Source organism: Arachis hypogaea, chromosome 19 (assembly GCF_003086295.3).
Source record: "Arachis hypogaea cultivar Tifrunner chromosome 19, arahy.Tifrunner.gnm2.J5K5, whole genome shotgun sequence".
In the NCBI taxonomy this organism is placed as follows: Eukaryota; Viridiplantae; Streptophyta; class Magnoliopsida; order Fabales; family Fabaceae; genus Arachis; species Arachis hypogaea.
Window position 1 is genome coordinate 149,241,427 of NC_092054.1, and position 9,046 is coordinate 149,250,472.

The following is a 9,046-nucleotide window of genomic DNA, read 5'->3' on the forward strand; positions in this document are numbered from 1 at the left end:
GTTATCCTCCCTTGCCAACTGTAGGATGTCCAACAATATTGGATCAATGTCCCCAATCCTGCTCTTTGATTTCAAATTATGCACTAGAGGTAAGCTATCTAACTCAATAAACACTTTCTATAACCCTAAATTGTTTGCAAGTATCATGGCATTCCTAATTGCTTCTGCCTCTACTGCTAGGCTAGAGATTGCTCCAATTTTGGATGCTGACCCAACCTGCACACACACACACACACACACACACACACAGAGAGAGAGAGAGAGGTCAGTTTGGGGTTTGGGGTTGGGTGGGTTAGGGTATGGAAATAGATACTGACGGGAGCTGATGAAAAGGCATTAATGTAGGTGATGGCAGGAAAAATGACATCAACGAGGAGCCAGCAACTGTTGGAACTGGCATGGAGGCTGAGACGCGTAGAGGAGAAGGAGAGTCTGTGATCTTCGGGTCGGGTTGTTAGGTTGGGGCTCCAATTTTCTAATGATTTGAACCTTGACAAAAAAAACTCACGTGCTACATCAGCAAAATTAACGTTGTTAATAACAGAATAGACGGAGGGACTAACGTGATTAATTTTAAATCTTTCGAGGACGATTTTGATTAAGTTTATCTTTCGGGGACGAAAATGGAGATCGGGATATCTTTCAGGGACGATTTTGACTATTAACTCAAGTCCAAAAATAAAAAAATGCTTACATATATCACTATTTTTTCAAGTTTTTTGGAATACAAAAATTTTTATTAAAAAATAGAGTAAAATAATAATAAGGTCCTGAAGATTTCGACTTCGAACAAATTAATCCTTAAAGAAAAAAAGTACCAATTCAGTCTTTTAGGATAGTAAAAGGTGGACACATGATGTCCTTCAATCAATTCATCAACTAAAACCTAACAGTGATACTTATATGTAATGTTAATTATTTTAACATGTTTATCTATGAAAGATAGTCATGTAGATAACAACTTTTGAAGTGAAACTTCACTTATTTTGATAGGATTGTGATAAATAGAGAGCAGTTGATAAAAGATATATAAAAACTCAGAAGATAATAAATGTTTCACTGTCCAAAACTACATCGTTTTTCTGCTCATGTGATAGTAACGGACATGCACCAATGTAAATAACGAAATACATGGACAATTCAGTTTCTACTACAAGATATTTAGTTATTTGTGGCAATTTATCAAACTCCCAATCATGATTATGGACAAACTCCCATCCAAACAAAATGAACCCAACAAAAAAAAAGAATGGTGAAACTCCAAAACCCTAAACAGAATTTTTTCGATTCCAATGAAGGAGAAAGACAGCGATGCCGCATCTCCAACTCATTCCGCTACCGCCAACTTACCTGCATCTGAGCCTACATCAATGCGCCACCGTACCAAAGCTCTGAAGCCCAAGGCCAGCTCCCTCTCACTATGGCGCGTCATATCCGCGCGGTGTTACTACTGCGTCGTCTTCTCCGGCAGGTTTTGCCACTTGTTCTACTTTTGCTCCGGCGGATGTGAAGCACTCGAAGTACGGTTTGGGCGTGGACTCAGTGCCGATGGTTGAGGAGATCTGAGAGAAGAGTGAAATAGAGAGATTCAGAGAGGAAAGAGAGCTCGTATCGCCATTGCCACTACGGTTTATCGCCTCTCCAGATCTGGTTGCAACGCCCAAGCCTCTGAGGATGTTCCGTTACGACCTCCTCGACGAGACGCAGAACAAGCTCAATTACATCCTCTCTCTCACCGTCGAGAACTTGCTCGAGCGCCGCCTCCATATTCTCGTCTTCAAGTCTGGTATAGCTAAGTCCATCCACCAGCGCTACATTAGGTCTTTTTACATCTTTCAACATTTTTCCTCAATTTAGGATTTTTAAATTCCTAACTTTCTATCACTCATGTTTCTTTGTTTTTTTGTACTTCCTATAAAGTTTAGAATCTAACTTCCTAAACATTCAAGTAGCTCAAAATTAAAGCCACAGAGGAGGTTGATTGAGCTGGAGGCTTTGGAGAAAGTCATCCATGAAAGAATAGGTTTGTTGTTTGTCATATAGCTCAAAATCTTACATATGTCAATTTCTAAGGTAATTGTCTTGCAAATAAGTATCTGCATAAATTTGCTGCTACTAACTGTGTAACCTTGTTGCATTCTACAGATGCTCCCGGAGTACCTAGGCAGTGGTGGTTTGGCGGGGGGATTAACTTGACTCCTTCTTACATTTTCGAGGAGGATGTTAAACACTTCCATTCGTTATATTCTCAATGCAAAAAATATTAGTTCATGATATTTTTGTGATTTAAATTTAGAATTTTGGGGAGAAAACAAGTCAAGTAAAACACTAATGAACCATAGTTTTGCTGTTCTAAAATGGCACTTCACATTCATGTATTGATGTTTTGCTTTAATGGTGATAGTGTGATTATACAACTATGTCTTTTTTGTTTTAGTAATAATATAGTTGTGTATGACTTTCTAAAAAAAATGTTTTACCAAATTGACGTTGCAAAATGTGTATGTGGTTGTTGCAGCTATGTGAAGCAGTAGTGTTGAATCATCAGCAAAAGAAGAAGAGTACCCTGTACCGAACATTTATGGCACCATTTTGAGTATCTATCTAGATTATTAGTTAGTATGCCATTAATGCTACAATGCAATTCATGAAAAAAAAAAAAAAGCAAGCAAATTACTGACCATTAATTAAGGAAAGTTGCAAAGATAGAAAATTTGTAGGAATTCCTGGCTTAAGGTAAAAGGGGAGGTTAGGTGAGATGATGTTATATATAAAGGTACACAGCAGCCAGCTTTTTTGACTAATTAAGAGCATATATTAACAATTATTAATATATATAATATTATACAGTTGATAATAGGGTCATTACAACAGGTTTAAATTGAAGATAATTGATCCAAGTTTCATAAGTGCTAATTCAATATAGGGACTCTCTTCCTAGAAATTAAAGAGTCATTACAACACGTTTAAATTGAAGATAATTGAAATCCCCTACTTGCTTTATTTGAATTTTTTTTTAACTGCTATGCGAGTTGTTGGTCCAACTCTTCTCACGATTTGGTAATTTCTTTTGTTGATTCAGGTTGGAAGAGTTTGCTTGCTGTTGATCCAACTCTTCTCAAAGACTAATCTCTGTTGAAGCTTTATCGCTTGATCAACTTGTAGGTTATGCTTGCTGCTGTCCTATGTGAAGAAATTGCCCAGAAGAAGTATAAAGTTGCAAAGGAGATATTAAGAGCACTTGAAAAAAAAGAGACTCATATTTGATTGAATTATTTGATTGATTTTATTCAATCTACCAACATAAAGATATATATAACTGCGACTGCTGTTTAAAATTTCATTATAATGAAGTTAATTATTGCCTATATCCTTAATCTATATATGAACCTAATTAATTCTAATTGCCAGTATGAGATATTTAAGGTGAATGATTATAAGCTAGCTAGTAATATTATTTGTGCATTCCTAATTACTAATGCTAGGGAAGTTTCTTTTAAATTAGGAAGTGCATCAGCTGGAAGAGGATAGAAACATAGCCCTACTGAATATTTGAACAGGCTCAGTTCACAAATTGATACTTGTTTGTCAGAGTGAGTATAATTGACTTTTAAAATTCGTAAGTGAAATTTGAATTAAAATTTTAAAGATTTTGCTGGAAGAAAATTAAGATAAATAAGTTTTAATTGTTACATCAAATATTTATTAAAAACAAGTATATCGTTGACAATTTTATGATGAAAATAAAGTTAGAAACAAATCTAAATTACTGAGTGCTAAATTGAAAGACCAAATTAAATAAATCTAAATTTTGATGATCAAATTAAGACACTAATATATATAAATTTAGGCACCAATTCAAATATTTATATTATATTTTATTGCTAACTATCCTATTTTTCATAGCATCTTATGTCCTTATACATATTAAGCTTATATATCGAACTTTCATTTCTGAACACCTCTTTTCTTGGATTGGCGCCATCAAATTTGATGCCAGCTGCTAATGTGACTATAATAGACATCAGCTGATCAAAGAGAAAGATTAATGGCATCAACCGAGAGGTTGAACAAGTCTGGTGATAGAATTGAGGATAGTAGAAGAACAATATTTGAGACAGAAGATCTTGGGATTTCTATTCTTCAAGATTTGCATGCACAATGAGAGTCTCTACTGCAAGCAAATAACACGGTAGTGTTTAACTTTCTTGAATAACTAACGATTTGTCTGCGTTTCTTTTGGTAATTAGTTATATTTTAAGAACTATACACCCCTGAAATAAAAATTTAGGCAGTATTTTGACTTTTATCTCTGGGATTTGACTCTCATGTGGTATTTGTGTAGTGTGTTTCTAGTTTCTTAACTTTATTTGTGGTTGAAGATATGCTCTTCTGTCTATTGATGGTTATGTCATCTCATGCAGTTTTATGGAGTAATATTCTATAGTTATAATCTCTTCTATAATTATATTCTATAGTTGTGTTCATTGTTCAAGAATTTGGACATATTCTATAGATATTCTATAGTTATAGTTATATTCTATAGCTATTCTGTATTTTATCATATTATTTTTAATATTTTATAGTTGTAATTAATGTGATTGAAAAATGATGATAGTGTACTATATTTTGTTTTAAAGTATTTCTTTTATTTTAATTTTTTTTTACATTTTTAATGTCTTGCTTAAATATTTCTTTTTAATAATAATGATTAGTAGTGTAATAATAATGTAGATTAATTTTTAAAAATTATATTGACTGGTTTGAAACCTCCATAGAATAGCTATTATTTTTAAAATAAAAAAGTCTTTTTGTGGGGGTTTTAAACCGCCACAAACATTGACCAAGAACTGCCACAAAAGTTCAATATAAAACCCCCACTAAACACACACAAAACTCTCCACTGAATAGATTGTGGAGGTTTTTAAAAACCCCCCACAAAAGACCTCGTGGCACCTCAAATTTTGGGGTTTTAGGAACTCACAAACTATTTGGTGGGGGGTTATAAACCTCCACAAATAAGAGAAAAAACTGCCACAAATAAAAAAAATCCTTGTAGTTCGTTTCGCACTATTTATTGACAAAAGGACATACATGTCCATTATTTGTTATCTTGGGGGACCTAATTGGTACTTTTTTTTCTTTAAGAATAAATTAGTCCAAGTTCAATATCTTCGAGGATCTAATTGTCTCTTTACTCTAAAAAATATAAAAACTTATTAATATAGCATATAAATTTTTTAAGTATAATACAAAAAATTTTATACATAATACAAACTTATCGATATAATATACAAATTTTTATATATAATATACAAATATTTGTAAGTACACACATTTTTATTATAAATATATTTTATTAGTTTGGTGAATCAATATTTTGAGTATATAATCTTTTAAAAAAAATTTTGCTCCACCAAATTTGCTGAGTTTTATACCAAAATTTTGGTGTGGTATACCAAAATTTATGTGCGTGCATATTTCGTTGGTATAGCACATAAATTTTTGCACGTAGTATACAAATTTTGCTGCAAATCTATTTTGTTAGTTTGGTGGATTAATGTTTAGGTTCTCCAAAAATTTTCGTTTTGTACATAAAAATTTTTTTCTATGCACCAAAATTTCTATGTTGTACACCAAAATTTATGTGTTGTGCATATTTTATTAGTTGAGTGTTAATATTTTGGCCATGTAATTCTTCAAAAAATTATGTTGTATATTAAAATTTTTGTGTTGTATACCAAAATTTATGTATAGTGCATTAAATTTCTATGCTCTAATTTTCTGAACATTTATAGGAGAAGAAGATGAAGATGACGAAGACGATTATGATAATGAAGGAGAATGAGGAGAGAAAAAAAAGAGAATAATAAATTAAACAACATAACAACAACACGAAGAAAAAGAAGATAGCAGCAACGGCGACGGCAACATCAGTGGCAATAGCAATGACGACAATAACATTGAAAAAAGAAGCACGTAAAAAAAAGATGATGACAACAATAATAAAAAAGGAGAAGAAGTACTCACCAGTGTACGAAAGAAAAGAAGCGCGTTGACTTGGTTAAAAAAATGTTTAAAAAGGGCTTTAACATCTAGTTTTATTGTTTTTCATTTTTGCTACTATACGTTACTGTAAAAATCGGACCAATTTGTTTGGCCGGACCCAAAATATTGGTTAATGGCGAAGCTTTGTACCGATGGCCTATTTGTTGGTCTCATACAGCCACATCCCAGGTTCAATTTCCAGCTGTAGCTGGGTGTGATAGAATATGAATTGTGTGTGTAAGTGTGGTGTACATGAGTGGGTAATGCCTATGATTGGAGACTGTCCAATCCATCGATCCAAAAAAAAAACGAAAATTGATTTGATCCGTACGGATTTTATGACTTTATCGAAATTGACAAATCAGTCGGTTTTAAAAATCGGATCGATTTAATTTTATTTTTGTTTTAGAGAAATATTATATGTATAAATTTTTTTGTGAACAAAGTCAAATTAAGTTAAACAACAAAATTTAGATAAGTAGATGAATGAAAATAATAAAAAAAATTGTTGATACCACTTTATATTTTATAAAAACAAAAAATTACTTTGTAATTATAAATTCTCATTATAATAATATTTTTTTGGTGATTTATTACGGTAATATATGATTTGTTGAAGTTATTTTTCTATTGTATCTATTAAATAAATAAATAAATATTAAGAAAATACAAAATCAAATGTAATCTAAAATGATATTTTTTAACATCTTTTAACGAACGGTGAATATAGAAAATATTTGAAGCATCTTCACTTCTTCTTTAAATTAAGGGTGTAATGGATAATTTAATATTTAATAATAAGTATTTTCATTGAAGAAAGAAAAAAAGATATATGAAACAAAAGAAATATACTAAAATAAACAAAAAACGGTATTTAAAAGGATGATATTTCATTACAAAATTTTGTTATAATTAAATTCAACTAAGTTAGTTTAATAATTTAATAGTTAAACAAAAAATATCTATTAAAATATGCTCATCAATAGAATTGTTCGGTACTTCGTGTGCCGGACGAGTCGGAAGTGTTCTCTGGGTGTGATGGTGGGAATCGGCCTTAATCTGGGTCTGGTGAGTGAGACCTGAGGGTAGACGACCTTTCGAGCTATCTTGTGATGTGAGGGGGGAGCCACCTGCAATGATACTCCGATGCCCAAGTCAGAGTTTTTCACAGATGGCGGTGAGAGTATTGGATAGTGACGTACCATGGGGGAGGGGTAGGGCCCTCCCCATATATACCCTGTCAGTAGGGCGGGTCCCACAGGAGAGGTCTCTTTCCAGAAAGCTTCCTCTCCCAGCTGTCTTGCAGCTGGCTGCCAGGAAACAGGTGTCCGGGTCGCAATCCGAGCGTACGTGGCCTGCTGGGTCGGCCGCTCGGGTCGGACACTGCACTGGCCGAGCCGGAACAGTGCCCCAACACGTCAGCTATGGCCGTGAGCGCCGTTCTTGGCGCGTTATGTTCTCCCACATGTGTCGTCGCTTTATCAGGGTGCCGTTAATTGTGGTGAGGGCGTGCCCTACGCGCGAGTGAGGCTCGTCGCCTCGAAGGAATGTCCCACGTCGCCTTGATCTTCGCACCGAGCATTTAATGCTCTTGATGGCTGATTTAAACCCTACGTGAAAAGTCCATTCTGCCCTCGTCTTTTGCGCTTCCTACGCGTCAGTTTTCCTTTCAGTTTTCTTTCACTTTCGTTTCCACTTCCCCATTATCAACACATCTCTCTCATTTCCTCTCATCTCCTCCAAAGTTCCTTGCTGTGAATCACCTGTTTCGTCCAAACCTCCCTAAGATTTTCCAGCTCTCCTAGATCATTACCATCATCCTGGTAAGCTGTTTTTTCCCTCTATTATTCTTTTAATTTTATCTCGCAGTTGTACTGCTTGTCTTCTGTTTTGGCTTTGTGTGTGTACTGTGCACTTGATGGATTGCATGCTTGATCAGTTCCTATATTTGGTAGACATTAGGGGGGTAACCATTCCAGGTTTTTGGATTCTAGGTTTTGTTTTGACTATAGATTTGGCCCTTGCTTGACTGTAGATACTGCATAGGCAAACTATAGTTTCTGGTTTTAATTCTGGTCTCCCGACCTCATAGACTGACTCTGGATGGTGCTCCCACCATAGGTATGGCCCAACGTCCCGTCACGAGGGTTCCCATTGCGAGAGCACCCTACGACTGGTATGCCTGGGTGACCTTGGACGTGAAGGACAGCCCCAATCAGATGTCCTTAGAGGAACTTACGGAGTTCCGACAAGCCGAGTACTTATGCGTGGGAGGCCCTGAGGAGAATAACTACGAGGTGTTTGTTCCCGCTGCCCAGGAACGGATATTCCATCTAAACCTACACACTCCTTGGTTCGCCGATTGGATCTGAGTATACAAGGCGATGTTCACCAACTTGGAGGTTCGCATCACCTTCCCCCCCCCCTTTCAAATGGCACTGCTTAACCGATGTGATGTGGCGCCATCTCAATTGCATCCGAACAGTTGGGCTTCTATCCGCTGTTTCGAGATGGTTTGTGAATATTTAGAGCTGTCGGCCTCTGTCGAGGTATTTTTATTTCTTTTTACCTTGACCAACCCTTTTAAAGAGGGGAGGGCCAAAAAAGGCTTCATGTCCTTCCGATCAGCCCAAGGTCGCAGGATCTTTAGCCTGTTTAAAGATTCCTACCACGGTTTTAAAGATAAATACTTCAAGGTTCGCCCTGCTGAAGGTCGGCATCCCTTTTGGTTGACGTTGGAGGGGGAACGCTGCATCCCGACCTACTGGAGTTTCGGGCCGGGGCCTAACGCCTTTACGAAAGTGACATACAAAGGGTTGTCTCCCGAGAATAAGAAGGTTGTCGATGTTCTGTTGGCTATCTTTGGGAAGAACCACGTTAACCCTCACCTCCTCATGGGTGATCGTGACATGGCTAGGGGCTATGTAGGTGGGTGTTCGTTTGGTTTTATGCTCATGTAGATTTGTTTTTTTTTTTTTTCCTTTTTTTTTTCCAACTG

The 9,046-nt window shown here is 35.7% G+C and overlaps 1 long non-coding RNA gene across 1 annotated transcript; it reads left to right on the forward strand.

Moving 5' to 3' along the window:
* The first annotated feature begins 1,140 nt into the window (after nt 1-1,140).
* On the forward strand, nt 1,141-6,390 carry LOC112777230 (uncharacterized). The gene is made up of 4 exons (XR_003190344.3): nt 1,141-2,023; nt 2,146-3,593; nt 4,001-4,192; nt 5,799-6,390. It is a non-coding gene; the product is annotated as an uncharacterized lncRNA (long non-coding RNA).
* The last annotated feature ends 2,656 nt before the right edge of the window (nt 6,391-9,046 follow it).